This window comes from Meleagris gallopavo, chromosome 10, assembly GCF_000146605.3.
Source record: "Meleagris gallopavo isolate NT-WF06-2002-E0010 breed Aviagen turkey brand Nicholas breeding stock chromosome 10, Turkey_5.1, whole genome shotgun sequence".
In the NCBI taxonomy this organism is placed as follows: domain Eukaryota; kingdom Metazoa; phylum Chordata; class Aves; order Galliformes; family Phasianidae; genus Meleagris; species Meleagris gallopavo.
The window spans coordinates 1286444-1305940 of record NC_015020.2 but is presented as its reverse complement, the minus strand read 5'-3'; the positions used below and the strand labels follow the sequence as shown (position 1 = coordinate 1305940).

At 39.4% G+C, this 19497-nt stretch overlaps 1 long non-coding RNA gene across 1 annotated transcript; it reads left to right on the top strand.

The window, feature by feature from the left end:
* The first annotated feature begins 345 nt into the window (after nt 1-345).
* Nucleotides 346-18720, top strand: LOC109369183. Its single transcript, XR_002117865.2, has 3 exons — nt 346-625; nt 15565-15843; nt 16939-18720. It is a non-coding gene; the product is annotated as an uncharacterized LOC109369183 (long non-coding RNA).
* The last annotated feature ends 777 nt before the right edge of the window (nt 18721-19497 follow it).

The following is a 19497-nucleotide window of genomic DNA, read 5'->3' as shown; positions in this document are numbered from 1 at the left end:
ATCGTCACATCACCTGCCACATTCAGTAGTTTCCTGAGCCCTATTTGCTAGTTTCCCAGTTAATTAGCTCAGCTGCAAATAGTTCAGCAACTGATCCATTTGCTTGCAGCCCTAAGAGTTTCATGAGAAGCTCACAGACAGTTCAAGCATCCCTGAAAAATGAGATCTCTCTGATCACCTGATGGTTACTACCTTTTCAGTATGTGGGAATCAAATGTTGTTTCTGCATTAGAGTTAGATAATATTTTTTTATTTCATGGCTTCTGCTGCCATGTTTCTTTTTGGGAGTTTTTCTACACTACTTGGGGGAGGTCTCTGATAGTTTGCATCACTTATCCTCTGGACGAACCTTCCCCAGGAATGCACGCTCAGTATATAGGTGTATATACGTATATTTTATCATTCACATTGCAAGAATACCCTGCATTGATCAAACCAGAGAACAAGCGATGGCATGCCCAAGGAAGCGCCTGAAGAGACATCGGAAGGCCTGGCATCACCCCGCCCCCGGTGCTCTTTGTTTAACGAAGGCTCTGAAGAAAATCACCACATCAGTACGACCAGAAGAGCTCTGAGACAGCTTGGAAACAACAGGACGGCTGCTGGCTGACACCAATTAACAAATGTAAGCTGTGATAAGATTGTGAGCCTGGAGTACCCAGCCAACGGGGAAATAGGGCAGGGGGGTGGGCACAGGGGGAAACAAGGTACAAAAGCTGTCGTTGTGTCCTTAGGGTGCTCCTGCTTGCGGGATGTCTGCCATTGAATCGCGAATAAAATCTGCCTTTATCAGAGATACCGTCCTGACAAAATCATTTGGGTATTTCCAAGTATGCTTAGATACATGAGATCTGGGATAACTGCAGCTGAAAGGTTCTTTGCATTCAGTTTTTAAGTCCTCTCTAAAGAGCAATCTTTATCTGCACATATCAGCTTAGAGTTCTAGGCTCTCATAAACGGTGTGGTCCAAGTCTGAGCAATTAATTTAGAATATTAGCTGCAAGTACCTGCAAAATGTGCCTGTATTTTTTTACTCTGCTCGTGTACAGGGCCTGTCACAGAGCACTGTCATGATGTACTTCTTTTGAAGAGCTATTTGGTAAAAATAATAATATTAAAAAAAAAAAACACCGCAAATTACAGCACTGTTGAAGCAATTTTACTTCTTAAAGGAGAACCATATATAGGTTCCTTCATTATGTTAATCTCGTTGATGTAAAATCATATCACAGAATAGCTTCGGCTGGAATTTCTTCCTGACATCTAACTTAAATTTCTCCTCTCTTAGTTTAAAATCATTGTCCCTTGTCCAATCACTGCCGGACTGTAAAATTGTTCTCACGCTGGGGCCCCAGGCCTGAACACATTACTCCATGTGGGGCCTCTCAAGGGCACAGTAGAGAGGGACAATCACTTCCCTTTTCCCACTGGCTGCCCCTCTTTTGATGCAGCCCAGGGTACCATTGGCCTTTCAGGGTGCAGATGCACATTTCTGGCTTGTGTCCAGCTTTTCATCCACCAGGACCCCCAGACCTTCTCTGTAGAGCTGCTCTCAAAAAGTTCTTCTCCTAGACTGTACACATCTGAGTTTGCCCCGATGTGTTTTGAGTTCAGAGGAAAAAAATATTTTCACTGCAGAAAATGCTGAAATGATATAGAGGAAAATCTCTGTTAGGAGACTTTTGATCTGTGTGTTTTTGACCAAATGCGGTAAATCTGTTTCTGATGACAGAAATAGCTCGTTATTGTCCAGCCTCTGACCCCAAAGGACGTTGTCTTCAAGTTATTCACTACTTTTAACATAATTTCAGCTAGGTTGCTTGTATACGAGAATGCTATTTGTTATTACTTGCCTTTTCAGTTAGCTTTGTCAGGCATCATTAGCCAGGTACAAAGAAACTCTGAAAGAAGGACATACACAGCTTTAAAGAACAAAGACAATGTTTATTGCCTGACGTAGATGAAAGATAGCTGAGATTTAGGGAGTTTATAGGCTATACATATGTATGCTTACTGCTCAGGACAACGCCCCAGAGGCTGTTTCCTGACTGGAAAGGTGGGGATGGTTTGGATCCTACATCTCCCCTGCAGTCCTCAGTGCTGCTGAGGTACTGTCCTCCATGAGCAGTATTAGCAGGGACAACGCTGAGAATCAGTTCAGCTGAGAATCAGATAACTCCCAGCCTACAGTTAGGCTCCCTGTTTTTTTTTTTCTACCAGCATTTTTTATTTTTTCATATCGGCGATTTTCTTCTTGAATCTTTGAGCTACTAAAATTCCCCGAATCAGTTGCCTGACCTCTCTCTGCAATTTCACCTCTCATATTTCTGCAGACTTCTCATACATCCTCTCACAACTCAGCAGTTTTCTCAGAGGCTTGAGCCAAGGTTAAGTATTACACCATACCAGAGCAGGACTTTGTGTCCTTGGCTTTGCACACCTCCTGCAGGGAGGAAGGTTTTGGCAGGGGTTATCAAATAAGAGAGCCACAGCTTTCATTTCAGCAAGAGCTAGATTAAGAAACACCATGGGCAAGGGTGGACAGGAACCTTGTTGTTGTAGTCAGAATATAAGTCAATTTTTTTGCACTAAAATCAGGCTCTGGCAATCTATTTCAACTATAATGATGGAGATCTAAGAAAAGAAAATTGTATGCAAAAATCATGTAAATGTTTACTAGACTATTAATGAATGGTATTTTTTTTCTGAATTTAGGCTTCAAAAAGCAAATTAATCATAAGTTATTAAAAAGGGATAAATTATCTGCTCATATATGAACATACTGCATTTGATTGGACTTAAGCAGAACAACAAAAAACTTAATGCTAAATCACAGAATCATAGAATGGCTTGGGTTGAAATGGACCTTAAAGATCATCTAGTCCCATCCCTCTGCTGTGTTCAGGGTTACCAAACACTAAATCAGACACTAGATCAGGTTGCCCAGGGCCTTGGCCAGCCTGGCCTTGAAGGCCTCCAAGAATAGGGCATCTACACTTTCTCTGAAAATATGTTCCAGGATTTTATCATCCTCTGAGTAAAGAATTTCCACTCAACATCTAACATACAGCTCTCTTCTTATAGCTTAAAAACACTCCACCTATCTTATTACATATCAGCCTGTAACAAGTCAGTCCCCCTCCTGTTTATAAGCTTCCCTCAGGTGCTGGAAGGTGACAAGGATGTCTCCTCTCTTCTACAAACAGAAAGAACCCAACTCCCTCAGCTTGTCCATGTAGGAGAGATTCTCCAGTCCTCTGAGCATTTTTGTGGCCTTCCTCTGGACCCACTCCAACAGCTCTACATGTTTCTCATGCTGGGGGCTCCAGGTCTGAATGCAGTACTCCTGATGGGGCCTCACAAGGACAATAACCTCCCTCACTCTGTTGGCCTCACATCTTTTGTTGCAGCAATTGGCCTTTTGGGCAACAGAGAACATACTTCTGGCTCACATCCAGCTTTTCATCCATCAGGATCCTCATGTCCTTCTCTGCAGGGCTGCTCTCAAGGAGTTCCTCTCCCAGACATCTGGGATTGCTGAAATACAAATGCAACAGCTTAATTTAGGCATTATTGTACCTCATTATATTCAGGTGAGCCACCTTCTCAAGTTTGACCACGTCCTTTTAGATGGCAAGAAGATCTTGGGGTGTTAGTTGACAGCTAGCTGAACATGAGCCAGTTGTGTGCCCAGGTGGCTAAGAAGACCAGCAGCATCCTGCCTTGTATCAGAAAAAGTGTAGTCAGCAGGAGCAGAGAGGTGATCATCCCCCTTTACTCAGCAATGGTGAGGCCTCACTTTGATGCTTTCATCAGTTTTGGGAAAGACACTGAGGCTCTTGAGCATGTCCAAAGAAAGGCAACAAAACTGGTGAAGGGTCTGGAATATAAATCTTATAAGAAGTGGCTGAGGGAACTCAGATTGTTTAATCTGGAGGAGAGGAGGCTCAAGACAGACCTTATTGCTCTCCACAACTGCCATTCAGAAGATTATACTGAGGTGGGGATTGTTCTCTTCTCCCAGATAGCTAGCGATAAGACAAAAGGTAATGGCTTTAAGCTGTACCAGGGGAGGTTCAGGTTGAATGTTAGGAAAAATTTCTTCTCAAAAAAGAGTGATGAGGTATTGGAACAGATTGCTCAGGAAGTTGATTGTGTCACTGTTCCTAGTTTTGAAGAAAAGGGTCAATGTTGCACTGAGTTAAATGGTTTAGGGGTTTGATGGTGATGGGTTGATTAGTGGTCTTTCCAACCTTAATGATTCTATGATTCTGTGTGGTATGAGACCATATCAAAAGCACTGCAGAATTCCAGGTAGATGACATCAGTAGTCCTTTGACCACCAATGCCATCATCATAGAAGGTCACTTAGGTGGTCAGTCACAGTCTGCTTTTGGTGAAACTGTGCTGGCTATCTTGGATCACCTCCTTGTCTTGCATGTGCCTTAACGTAGCTTTCAGAAAGATTTGTTCCATGATCTTCCCAGGCACAGAGGTGAGGATGTAGTTCCTATAGTTCCCTGGGTGTTTCTTTCCTCCCTTTCTTAAAAATGGGAGTGTTGTTTCCCTTTTTTGGATCACTAGGAACTCTGCCTGACAGCCATGACTTTTCAAATATGGTGGAGAGTTGCTTGGCAATCGTGTCAGCCAGTTCCTTCAGGACATCAGAATGCATGTCATCTGTCCCCATAGACTTACACACATTCAGTTTCATGAAGCAGTTTAAGGCTTGCTCTACTCTTAAAGAGAGAAGGATTTTGCTCCCCCAAACTCTCCTAAAGTTTCAGAGACATGAGAGGGATGGGAAATCTGGCTAGCAGTGAAGACTGAGTCACAGAACTTACTGAGTATGTCAGCCTTCTCCATATCTGTTGTAGCCAGTTCTCCCTTCTCATTTATCCAAGGAAGTGTATTTTACTTGGTCTTTCTCTTCTGACCAATGTACCCTAGATTATTTTTCACATCCCTTGCCAAGTGCAGTTCTGTTTGCCCCTTAGCTTTCCTGATTCCATCTGCATGTCTGGATGGCACCTCTGTATTCTTCCCAGCTTCTTGTTTCCGCTGACTGTAAATGTTCTTTTCCCTCAGTTTGACCAGCAGGTCTTTGCTCAGCTTTGCTCGGCTTTCCTGCCCCTCTGTCTGATTTTTTTTGTTGGGAGATGGAGAGCTCTTGTGTTCTCATAAAGGTGTCCTTAAAGAGTTGTCAGTACTGCTCCGCACTGTTGTCCTTATGGACAGTTTCCCAGGGGATTTCATTCAATAATTCCCTAAATGGCATTTCACTCTTCTGAAATTCAGGGTCTGAAGTTTGAAGTTCGAACTTTGCTCCTTGCCAGTCTCATATTACTCAAGATTATGAACTCAATTAGGGTGTTGTCATTACAACTCAGACTGCCTCCAGTCAATAAAGAGTTTAATCTTTATTGAGCTCCTCCACGTCGATGAGCACCAATTCCAGTAACACTTCTCCTATACTTCTCTAATACTTTTACCAGGAAGTTATCCTCAACACACTTCAGCAGTCCCCAGGATAGCTTGCAGCCCACCATGTTGCTTTCCCAGCAGACAACTGAGTGGTTGAAATCCTCCATCAGGATGAGAGCTTGAAAGTGCAGTGCCTTTAGTCTCTGAAGCAGGAAGGTCTCATCCACAAGCTCTCCTTGATCAGAATATCTGTAGTAGACTCCAATGACCAGATGTCCTATATTTGTCTGTTACCTAATTTTCACCCACAAGCTCTTGACCTGGTCATGGCTATTTCTTAGCAATCTATTAATTTCTTAACAGAAAGGATAATTTCCCTGCTCCTCCTTTCCTGTCTATCTCATCTGAAAAGCTCGTAACCCTTGACTGCTGTGCTCCAGTTGTGTCATTCATCCTGCCACGTTTCTGTGACTGTAATTAGGTCACCGTTCCTTAACTGCATGGTGACTTTCCTCTCCTCCTGCTTATTTCCCATGCTGTGTGCATTGGTGTAGAAGCACGTCAGCTTGGCTATCAGCATCATTACCTTCTTCAACAAGCCCTCCTGAGTTTCGTTTGGACAAATCTAAGGTTTTTCTTTTCTACTTCCAGTTTAGGAAGTGTTTAAATGTTCCAGTTTAGACAGTGTTCCTTGTCCCTTCTCTGTCACTTGGAAACCCCTCATCAACATTCCCATCTCATAAAGGCCTGTCCAAGATCACAGAACCCAAAGCCCCGAGTGTGGCATCACTCACAGAGCCAAGCATTCAGCTGTCCCGTTCTCCTCCTTCTTCCCAAGTCCCAGCCTCCAAAATCAGGACAGAGGTGAACAGTGTTTGCAATACCAGTCCCTTCAGCATCCCTCCAAGAAATGTAAAGTGTCTTTCAACGCTTTGTAGTTTCTTAGTTACAGCTCCCTGTGAGCTGACTTGAATGAGTAGAAACAAAGAGTAGTCATCTGGCTTTATAAGACCTGACGGTGTCTTCTAAATGTCTCTAATGTGGGTTCCTGGCAGACAGCAAATCTCTGTGGAGCGATTATCCAGGTAGCAAATGGGGACCTCAGACAGAACAACTAGAAATAGATACAGTGATGAATTTCTTCAGAAACACTGAGATGACAACTTGTCAAGTAAAAGATAAGTACTGGTATTTTGACTGTGAGATCAGGTTTCTGATTTCATTAATGAAGCAAAATGTCTCTGACATTTATATGGTTGCTAATATTATTCCTTAAAAACAACTGCTAATAGAAGCTCTGATGACAACATGCCAAGCACTACCTCTGACAATTTCTTTAACCCTTTCCTAAAAGGACTTTTTACTGATATCAAGGTAAGTTTGCTTTGTTTCATTTTCTTTATATAAAAACTCAGCAGCTAAAAATGAAAATTTTCCAGTGGAGAAATCCCACAGAAGAGACTGAAACCTTTAAATTGGTACTGGAACCAAGCTGAAGACACTGGTTTTTCAAGCTCAAAGAGGGTAGGTTTAGGTTAGATATAAAGAAGTATTTTACATGAGGGCAGTGAGGCACTGGAACAGGTTGCCTAGTGATGTAGTGGAGGCTCCATCCCTGGAGATGTTCAAGGTGAGGCTGGATCAGGCCCTGGGCAACCTGATCTAGCTATGGTGTCCCTGTTCATTGCAGGGGAGTTGGACTAGATGGCTTTCAGAGGTCCCTTCCAACACTAAGGATTCTATGATTCTTTGCTTTAATTATTTATAAGAGGTTCCAAAATTTTTTTAAGGTATCATCATGTTTTTAATGTATTTAGCTTATTTACTTTTTATTTATTTGTTTATGTACATAAATTCAGACTGAAAAAGTTGTAGCGTTTGCATGTACAGGACTATACTTCAGGCTACATTAGCTATACAAGTAAACTACAACTTCCTTGAGACAAGTAAGAATGACTAAGGGTGGCAAAGTCCAGTGGGCTGAAGGGCTATGGGATTGTCATCCTTTCTTGCATAATAGAATGGAAGAGGCAGTTGCTTATCTCTGCTCCCAGGTCTAGCCAGTATGAATATGAATTCCCAGTGCATACCTATACAGATAGCAAGAACAAGATTGGATCCAGTGAGAGGCAGGGAGTGTCTTCATAAGCACCCCACATAAGCCACTTACAGTAAAAAAAAAAAAAGATAGGTACTCAAAAAAAGCCTTTTTTCACTAGTCTTTCCTGTGCTCTGACTTAATGGCCTTATATGCCTGTGGTTCACACCTTTTTTGCTGCTCCATAGCTCAGTTTGGAATGAAGGTGACTGGCATACCACATGCAGACAGGTGACAGGAGATACATAAAATAGAAACTTGTCTCTTAATCAGTATTAATAATCATAATTCCAGGCAAAGATTCTATTGCTGAATTCCCAGTCCTCCCCATAGCTATCAAGGCATCCTGTGATAAGACCAATACCCTTTATTCAACAATTCCCCTTAGTTTGCATAGAATTCTAGAGAGACTGCTACAGACCACTGTAATGAATTTTATACCAGAAAAAAAAAGAAAAAAGTCATTCACCTTTTGTATTTTTTTTCTGTATAACTGATGGAGATGGACTGGATCCTCTGAGTTCTGCACCCTCTCCCCCTTCCCTTGGCCTATCTTTATTTAATAGTTACTAAATTCATGCACATAACAGTGATGGGTGTCCCAGAAAGCACCTCAGGAAGCACTGAGCTGCTGCGGGTGCCAGAAAACACAGATGGAGGTTCATCACCTGTTTATGTGGCAATGATTTCAAGCAGGGAAGAAGACAGGGAAAGGAGCTGACATCACACCATCTTCAAAATTGCCTGGGGCAGGGGAAGATAGAGTTTGTAACTTGTCCAGTACTTCAGAAGAAAACTGAGACTCCAAGAGCTCTTGGAAGGACAATCAGGTACAACAAAAATGCAGCTGCAATTTCCCACTTGGAAGTACACATCTGTATGTGACAAAAGGAAAGAGAATTAAGAACAGATACAATATATTCAGCCTGGAAAAACCCTTCAGCAATGCATCCATCATAAATGATTGAGAAGTTCATTTCTTTTTAGTAATTTTGTCCATTTAATCAACTGGTGGGGTGCAGAAATCTTTTTTCCTAGTAAGCAGGTATTATTTTCCTTTTACCCTGCTCATCAAATTCCTTCTTCAGTATCAGGGAGAAACTTAGTTCTCTGTGATAAAGTCCTTTATGATGTGCTAAATCCTAATTTCTTCTAGTTACTGTGGTATTTTTCAGCTTTACTTAGAGGGTGGCTGGAGTGACTTCACTTTGTCCTGCTGCAGTTTCCTCAGAGTTGTCACAGTTCTGTGTCTCCTTCAAGTTTCTTCAGTTGTCTACCGAAGCAATAAGGAGAAAAGCGCTGCCATTTCCTATTTTTTTTATTTTCTTTGAAAAGCATACAGGAAAACAAAACTAAACTTCAGTATCTCTGTGAACTAGTAAAGGCGTGACATTGAATAAACCTTTACTAGATGGACATAGAAGGTGCTTGTTTTTCAATCAGAAATTTAAAGACAGAATTGCGCTTACCTCATTCTGTGCTATGGAGAGAGAAAAAGCAATTGTTAGTGCTTTGAAATTCCAGATGAATCCATTTTGGTTTTGTTTTTATAGCTCTCTGAAAAATAATTCAAAGAGAGCAGGGAGAGGTTTTACTGTTATGGTTTTCTATATTTTTAAACTGACATGAATGGTAAGTGGCATAGCTATGATTAGAATGAAGAGTATAGGAGACAGGGTCATCATAAAGTATTTATAATGACAAGTCATATATTTTCGCTGTCAGGGAAGAATGGATGGGGAAGTAGTAAAGCTGAATTAAGTTAAAAATATGAAATGTCAGTTGGTGTTGAGAATCCTTGATGCCGAGTTGCTTTGGATAAACAAAAGACAGGACAGAGGTGTTTGAGAAGAGTGAATCATAGTTCCTTTCTTTCCAGTCACTCTAGCGAATGTATTCTGAATTAAAAGTTATATATTGTGACCTCTGTTTTTCTAGTGCTTCAGATAATCGACCTGTGAGCATTGCTTCATGTATGCTAAAAAAATGCTTCACTGAAAACTAGATGTTGGAGGAGAGAAAAGTGAATGCGAAGTTTAAACCTGCGTGTCTTTTTTTTTTGTTTTTTGTATGTTAAGTAAATTAGAGGGAATAGGTGAAAAAGTAATTGCTTAAAGGTTTCCATCACTGCAGCAAAAGTTCTGCAAATTTTTCAGATGTTTTACTGTTTCAAATGTAAGCAAATATACAGGAATAGTAAATTAATATGCTGCCCAAAGTAATAATTCTGCAGTACATTTCCACATATTTTATATTTAAATTATTGGAACAGCAACTTATGTTATTCTATATTAACAAACTAGCGTCATAGATACCTTCTTACCAATTTTTTTTTAGAGCTACTACTATGACTCATGTCAGTTTTCTCATATTTTAGATACATGGCCCAATTTTCTTTATTTTTTTTAATTATTGTTTTTTAAAGGAAGTATTACAAAGGACTGCATTATATCCAAACGTACGTTGCTGAAGTAGTGAAATTCCTTTTCCATAATATTGGTACATTCCTCAGAAGAGAAAATGAAGTTTTGGAGATTTGAAGATAACTGATTTGCAGAATCCCCAGACTACTGTAATTTGCTGTGAATGTCAGGGTATTCTAGGGAGAAAATATATTGTCCTTAGGACAACAGCAGGGATACTAGGTCATACGAACATGCTGCCTGGCAGCATTTGATTGGATTTGTCTTGAAAACAACAATTTACTCCAAGCAGCAGGGAGTAGTAGTAGACAAGTTTTTTCTAAATATGACCTCTGTGTATGCACATACATGTGTGTAGGTGTAAGTTTAAGGGAAGGAGATGTTTGTGATACATAGATTTTGCTACCTACCAGCTCTTCTAGAAATTGCAGGGGGCATAAGTGCATCAGTAAGTTAAAAGCAGAATAAGGCATGGGTCCAGCAAATATGGAGAATGGAGAACGATCAATTTAATTGCCTTGAAAATCTTTTCAGATGATTGTACTCTTGGGGAAAATCTGATGTTAGCTCTCTGCTAAGGTTTATAACCGAGTCCTTAAATACTGTATGTCATCTGATCGTTCTGAGTTTCCCAGAATAATTATGATATTTCAATTGCCTGACTATACAATTATCTCAGAAAGATCCCAGACAATTTTTTTCTTTTAAATTGGTTATTTTGATAATCAACAGATACTACCATGTTGGTCACTCCTACTCATACACGATTTTGTTCATTGCTTTGAAATTCCTAAAAAAGCATTACGTCGGTGTGAAGATCTCAGTGAAGTTTTGGACTACTGTCTGTAGTAAAGTTTTACAGAATTACTGACATAAAAATGGTAATTAAATACTCAGATTCCTTCAAAAATACGCAAATTAGGAATGACAAAGCAGAATCGAGAATGTTGTACTGTAGCATAGATGAAAATATACAAGGTACTATTCTGTTTGCATTATGATTGTCACTTCTGGAAGGCTAAATTCATAGAGCCTTAGAATCATACAATCACAGAATCATAGAATAGCTTGGAAGGGACACTGATGATTATCTGGTTCCAACTCGCTGCCATGGGCTGGTTTCCACTCACCAGATCAGGATGCCCAGGTCCTCATCCAGCCTGGCCTCATCCAGCCAGTCCTCCAGGACTGGGACGCCTACAGCTTCTCTGGGCAGCAGTGCCAGCTCCTCACCAGCCTCTGAGTATAGAGTTTCCACCTAACTTCTAACTTAAAGTTTTTCTCTTTTAGTTCAAAGCCATTCCCCTTGTCCTATCAGACTGTGTGAAAAATAGGTCCCTCTCCTGCCTCTAAGCACTGTTTAAGCACTGGAAGGCAGCAAGAATATTTACTGGGACCCTTCTATTTTCCAGGCTGAAAAAGCCCAGTTACCTCAATTCCTATGTGGGAGAAGTGCACCAGCCCTCTGAGCATCTTCATGGCTGTTCTCTGTACCAGCTCCAACAGCTCTGCATCTTTCTTGCGTTGGGGGCCTCAGGCCTGGATGCAGTACTCCAGGCAGCATCTCATGAGAGCAGAGCAGAGCAGAAGCAGTCACCTCCCTCGCCCTCCCGGCCATTCCTTTGTGGATGGAGCCACAGGTGCATCCTGTGGTGTTATCTAATACAGCTCAAGGAAAATACAGATGTTGAAATTTCAAGTCTGTGTGCATTCTGTTTGACATATTCAGCAATAAGTGATAGAGCTTCCTCCTAAGGGGATTAGTAAGGGAACTGGCACTGGCAATAGCATTACACTGTGAATGTATTATGTTTTAATTGCTATTATTTTATTCTGCTACTAGGGGTGGGATAATCTGCTTAGTTGGAAAATGTATATGCTTTGGAGAAGCTATGTATTTTCCGTTAATAGCAGTAAATCCCTTAATAATAGCAAAATGAGAATGCGGTGAATTTTATCTTGAACTTTGCAGCAATTTCTGCCCAGATTCCCAATGATATTTTATGTCTTCTGACTTATTTTTCTTGGAAAAAAAATACAGTCATTTGAAGGAGACTGCTTTGTGGCTAAGCAGGGAATATGTTGAAGGAAAGCAGTTAGGTTTTACTTGCTATATTGTCACTGATTTACTGAGCAAGCTATTTCATCCTCCTGTGCTTTTTGCCTCCTACATCCATTCAGTCTCTTGTCTCTCTAGACTTCCAGCTTCTGGGGGCAGGGAGTTTTTCTGTATCTCTTCATCATTTGCAATTGACCCAAGTTCTTGCCACTGAATTTTGAGATGACTTAACTTCCAAAACTAAAGCTGTTCATAGTTGCAAGGGCTGTTCAGAATCCTGTTTCATTCCTTTTCCTCGAGTATCCTCTTGCAATGTTCAGGCCTCTTTTGCATGAGCATTTACCTCTCCTTCCCCCCCTACAAAAATAAGATAAAATTCTCTACTTGGATTTTGTTCTCATTGATGTTACTAGTGCTCCTTTATTTCCTCTCGTACTCCCAACAGGGTGCTTGTTGTTTCATTCAGATCTATATTCCTCCAGCAGTCAGGGTGTCAGACCTTGCATTTATCTATCAATATTCATAGAAAAGTTTCAGATAATATTCATGCTTTGTCAGGCAGAGATATATATTTTTTTTGAGACTCCTGCTGTTTCCGTTATTTTGTTCTGTAAAATACCCTGATCATTTCTTAGATGTTTTTTTCTGAACAATGTCATTGACAGCCAGAGTTTCACAAACTCCCATCATATGCTTTGATATTATCTAAAAGCATTGATGACTGAGTTTCTGTTAGTGAGTAAATATTAGTATAAGATTTACTATAAGGAAACTGGATTTTTTTCTACTCACTGCTGCAGGAATAGGATTTTCAGCATTTAGTTGTCAGAGAAAGAATGACCTCTATACTTCCTCATTCACAGCCTCAGAACCTGTGTTTATGAAAGGTTCTGGTTAAATCATCAAAAATTTCCAATGGCCTTCAAATAATCTTTGGATGGAGTCCCAAGGAAGAAACAGTGTTTATGAAAGATCACAACAGCATAGGATTCTTCTATAATTAGTTGTGAAACTCTGAATGCTCAGTCTCAGTACTTGTTTAGTTGGTTTTCGGTCACACATTCAAATGTTAATAATATTAAATAAAATAACTTTTGGATACACCGAGATTGAAATAGAGGAGTCAATGCTAATATGCTTTGAATCTGCATTATTTTGTTCACTTTATTTATTCAATACCACCATGAAGTCCTGATGGATTTTAATGTATTTCCAATTTGTTTGTAATTGGCATCACACCATGCTAAAAAAAAAGACAAAAAAAAAAGACAAAAAAAAGCTATTTCTATAGTCCTACGGCTAATTAATGTTTTCTAATTATGTACATTCTTTAAAAATGACTGTTGTGACTTAACCCAGCAGGTGGCTGAGCACAACACAGTAGTTTGCTCGCTCCCCCCCTTCCCAGTGAGATGGGAGAGAGAATCAGGAAAAAAATATATATATATAGAACTCATGGATTGAGATAAAATTACTTACTTAGAGAAAATGAAAAGGGTAAATAGTTATGATTGTATACATATATGTGTATGTATGTAACAATGATGCACAAGCAACTGCTTACCACCCAATAGATGACCAGCCAGTCTCCAGAGCAGCAGAAGAGAGTGAGATGCATTTCCATCCCCTTCAGAACTCCTTCCACACGATGTCACATAGCATGGAATATCCCTTTGGCCAGTGTAAGTTAGCTGTCCTCACTCTGTTCCCTCCCAGCTCCTTGAGCTCTTTGCTGCAAATGGCCTTGGCTCTGTGCAGCACTGCTTAGCAGCAGCTGTAAACATTGGTGTGTTACCAGCATTGGTTTTCTCCTACAACCAGCACCACACTAGGCACTCCAAAGAAAGTAATTCCATCCCAGCTGAAACTAAAACAATAACACATTGAAAGACAATAGCTTGGGGATAGTCTGGAAAAAGACATATGCATATGTATTTAAATGTTACTTCTTATAGCACATTCACAAAGACAGCATACCAATAAATTACAAGCTCATAATGTTCTTTGTAAAAAAATATTGTTGTTCCATTCAACACTGAGAATTAGATAGGTGTTTTATAGGTAAGGTGTAAATTTTAAAATAACCTTTCCAAATTATTTCCTTTCACCCTGTAGTAAAGTAAATGTAATTATATTAATGGAATATTGGCACAAGTGCATATACTGTAAACATCAAATAAGTGAATAAATACCCAAGGTAAGGAGTGGAAGTAGGTCCACTGTGTCCTGTAGTGCAATATATCCTATCTCCATTTGTACTGTGTGCACAGCTAATTGTATATACTGTTGCTTTCCTGAAATGAAGCCTTTGTGTGTGCACTTGGCAACAACGTCCTCTGCACAGAGATAACAGCGTGTGCAGCAGCCCCAGCCTTTCTTTTTCTCAGTCACATTGCTAAGTTTGGATAGACTGCATTCTTTACTTTGCATCATTCAGCCAATTATTCTTTGTTACCAAAGTGCAATCTGCAAAAATTTGGGAGTTTTTTTTTTTTTACATTTTCTGAGAGGTGTTCTCCTTTTTGTCACCTGTAGCTTCTGACCAAAACTCCGTAGAGTTACAGACGGCATCATCCTTAAGCATGACATTAATACACAACTGCCTCTGAATTACATAAAACTAGATTTGCTCTCCCATAAAATGAAATTGTTGGCAAAGGCTTTCCACACATATCTGATGGGTCAGATCAACAGCATGGCACTGTCAGTGAATCTCTGGAAAGTTTGGATGACAGCCTGACAGTGCTGTGTTATATCCTGTTGTTATAACCAACCCACAGCACTTTCTGCAGCTAATCTTTCCTTGTATATTAGATAGAAAATGGTAGTTGTGTTTTCTTTTTCCTTTCTGATGTTTGTGATCATTTGAAATAAACTGCTGTTCAAATGTAGGACTAAGCATAGTATGAATCATAGAATCATAGAATGGGCTGGGTTGAAAAGGACCTCAGTGCTCATCCAGTTCCAACCCCCTGCTGTGTGCAGGTCACCAACCACCAGACCAGGCTGCCCAGAGCCACATCCAGCCTGGCCTTGAATGCCTGCAGGGATGGGGCATCCACAGCCTCCTTGGGCAGCCTGTTCCAGTGCCTCACTGCCCTCTGACTGAAAAACTTCCTCCTGATATTACACACCTGTTTGTTTTACTCAGACATCCGTGTAGACTTCCTTAGCCAGTGTTTCAAGTGTATCTGAAGCAGCATTCACCTAGCAGCACCTCCTCTCTCTCCTGCTTCTCCCAGCTCTCCCCCTGCCCCGCTCTCATCTGAGTGGTCTCACACAGCACATGGGCCTATTTTTTGCAACCATTAGCTCTTTCGTTGAGATAAAATGTTTTCACCAAAATTGCAGAAAACTGCCCTCTTACACATACCTGTATCCACCCATGTGTGTGTTGATCTGTGCTGGTGTACGCTGAAGTTTTAATTAATAAAATTATCTGGTATAACTGGTACAAGGTAAGCAAATAAGAGAATGACAGATGGCAGAAGAAAGATAGGATGACACTGGTTTAAGAATTATCCTGACTGCTGAGGTGACAGCATCATCTTCTCTTATAGAGATTCCTTTCTCTTCTTGGGAAATGCTACTCTGAGATCGCATGGCTCATCATCCTCTGCACACCTACTGGCATGAAGGACAGTATTTTACGTAAGAAAAAAATGTATCTTAACTGCTCAGAAGATCTGCTCATTGAATATGTATGCATAGACAGAAAACAATAGCACTTATCTTGAAAGACATTGATAAGCTCAGATGAAGACGTTTACTAGAAACAGAATAAGGAAAATCTACTGTGGGTTACTCTGGACTAGTGAAAAAGATAAAGTGCAACATAGGTATGTTTGTTTTTCTGTTTGTTTTCTAAAATCCTGAACAAAAATCAGCAATGGATATTTGCAGAAATTCTGGTTAGGAATTGTGGAGGTAACTTTTTCTGGTGTGGGCAGATCAGCTATCAGGAAAGACCTTTTTAATTGTTTCATAACAATGTACCCAAAACCTGTTTTATAACAAAAGAACCCTGTATAAATTAAAAGGCTTTCAACTTCTTTGATATGTCTATAGAAATAGGACCTTGGTTATCTCTGTAACTCTTCCGAAGACAAAGGATGAATTACTTTGCCTTATCTGGTGCCAAATTTGTAACTAGCATAAACCTGATTATTTCTTTCTCTGACGTACAAAATTGGAATACAAATTAAATACATCTGGGGGGAAAAAAAACACCAAACAAGGGTAAGTGATTAAATTAAAATGCAAACTGTAAAGCAAAATTCATCTGACAGGTTTAGAAAAGAAAAAGAATTGGATTCATACTGAACCATGTAAAATTGAAGTCTTCCAGAGCTGTCCAAATCTCCTGAGGGTAGAATTGCAATGGCATGAGAAACTACTCAAAATATTTGTAACTGAAAAAATGATTCCTTTTTATGTACTTGAAAAGTGTTGTTCAGCAGGCTGGTATGTTTACATAGGTATTTTCTGCCTCTATGAAGAATGACCAGTGTGAAAACATCACATCTTTGTCTGTGGAAATTATGTACCTATTGCCTATTGCCCATGGAAACTAGTTAACACACTTTTTTGAAAGGCTACATTCATGATCCTACACTTAAGCATCACTAACAATATATCCTTTGCTGAACATGAATATACAGATTCTGCATAGGATAAGCTTTGCTCAGTGCGTTGTAATATTTTAGTACAAAACTGAGAGGTTTTTTTTGCTCTCTGACCATCCCAAGATTACCGTGGTACGTATGGGTATGATGGTACTTCTGTTGTTTAGGTATACATCCATTTTTAGAGAGACAAGAAGTGAAAATGAACATTTGCAAAATGAGGGAGTCAGTTTTCTGAAAGTAACTGTCTCATGTTTTTCATGCAATTTGGTCTTTTTTAATTAACTTTCTTCTTGTATTTTCTTCTAGGAGCAGGAGCCTTGCCCATTTTTATAAAGATCTTCATAAACTGTGTATATTTGAAGAACTGATACTGACATGCAGAACATTCAGGCTTTTGCTCTGTACATACACTTTCCAAGGAGAAAAAAAAAAAAGTCTGCATTGGCAATTTACAAAGTAAAAAGAGTGTGGAAATTCAAATATCAGATACTGATGGGAATATAGGAAGGTCTGCTGTGACAAACTTCTGTGCTTCCTGCTGACAGATAGGAGCCAATTAACACTGTGGAACCACCAGCTTTTGCAGTATATTTGAAAAGGTTAGGGTGAAATGTAAACTGTAAAGCCAAAGAGATTGCTGCACAAGATAAATGATATATTCTTTTAACTGCTTCTTTCTCTGGGTAAGTTTGAGTCATGAGCTTCAGCTGCAAACCTCTCAATATCCTATGGATTCCTGTCGTCAGTTATTCAGACAAACTTCCCTTTGCTTTGTATAGAAGTGAGTCTGTTTCTATAGTCTTTCTCTGAATGGATATTGTTTCAGAGACCAACATTCAGAATCCTTATAGAAACTGCCGCCTCTGAAAATATGATTGCCCTCACCTCTGTGCATGGCATCTCCAATCAAGTGTGGTGCTATGTCTTTACTTTGAATGATTTGGATGGGCTGTTATCTCTGATAAAGAGTGAAGACTGGAAGAAAATTTATTCCCAATTGGAAATATTTATTCACTGATGTGTTCTGTTACATGATCTAATTCCCCAAAGCTTTTTGAATAGCTTTTAATTTGCATAAATTACATACTCAAATTAATTATTTGGGCTTGTAGACATTTGTGACAGAAGCAATGTATTTTAAGTGTTCGCAGCTTACTGGTTGCTGAATGCTGTGTTTCTTTGAAGATGGACTGACCTGGAAAAGGGGCAGATCCTCTTTTTGTCCTGTCAGGTTACTTTGGATCAGGTGGAAGATGTTGGATGAAGGAGGAGAGTTTGTCCTTTCATTTTTCCCCCCAGATGTTCAGGACTGGGTCAGCTCTCTTGGAGGAAATAAGCAGAGTGAAAGACGCACGGTTAGTGGAAAAAGAAAGACTTTTCTCGTAATGGAAAGAACAAGGTTAAATTTCAGAACTCTGAAAGCCCCAGGAAGATCGCTGGGATGGAGATGTGCCTGGGAATAAGAGCCTCCCTACAGAGCTGCATCAAGCAAGCGGGAGACGTTCATAAACCTTCTTTTAACTCACTTTTCATTAGCACCTCTGGGTTTTCTCTATTTAAAAATGTGATGATTCTAATTTTTGTTCAGCTACAATCTGACTTCTGAAATTCCAGTCTCTTCTATGCCTTGGGGGGAATTAACCTTCAAAAAAGCTGCAGATAGACAGATATAACTTGGAGGTTTGGTAGACTGGGGTCCAGACACATTCCTGTATCAGCTGAATAATGTGGTTATATGAAAAGTGTAAGAAAAGAACAAAAAAAAAAAATACCTACTTTAATTTCTCTTTCAGTTGATAATTCTTAACATATTCAACACCAGTTAGTCACTGCCCAAGGAGGAGTCTCATTTTGGACAGACACAGACCACAGAATGAGCTGCATAATTCAGCAAGGTTAATATTACACCTGGCGAAGATCCATACAAGATTACTCTTCAGCATCAGAGCTTGAATTATGATAAATTCTTACATAAATGTACCACATACATATATGAAACATATACAGCAACAAAAACACAAACTCTAATTTTGACGATTTCCAAATAATCTATTGAATAATGTATTGTTTATGAAATAAACTATTTCACAAATGCATCCTTTATAAATTTATATTACCTCAAGAAAGGTCAACTTGCAATTGTCTAATTGTGGAGAAAGAAGGATGAGTCACCACACCTCCCAGTGATACATAAAAACTTGCATGGATACTCTATATTTGGATATCAATACTGCTCTCAGCAGTCACTGCTGGGGAAAGTAATTTCATTAATGACCTTCCTGTAAAAAAAAAAAAAAAGATAATCCTCTTTGGTTTTGTTGAGAATAAATAGTAATAAACTCCTGTTGAGGGCATCCTCCTGACCTAGTTCTTAGCCATTAATTTAGTTTCTGAATGAGCCTGTTCTTTATAGCGTTTATCACCTAAGTGTTATTACCAGCTTTATGGCAAAAAATTAAGTTTCTGTTTCCTGGCAATTTAGCTTTTCTACTGCATCAACACGTACATTTGGATTTTTAATTGTATAATACACTGTATAACTATCCTGAATAATCAAACTACTTATGCTAATCAGACATCACACTCTACTTTCTCAAAATTATCTTATTCATTCTATGGATTCACAGTAAAAGTTGTTCAGAGGAGATTAATTTGAAATAGGAGGCTGTTCATGTAATTAATTAGTGCCTTTTGGCCATTTTGTCTTCTTAAAAACTTCTGTAGCCACACACACAGCTCTCTCTTATGCATAGTATTTATTAACAAAGAAAAACAGTTAATTCTACTATCGGCAAATGAGAAGATATCTCCTTGTTATTTGTTTTCAAATTAAAGATTTATATTTTCCTGCATTATTATTTTCAA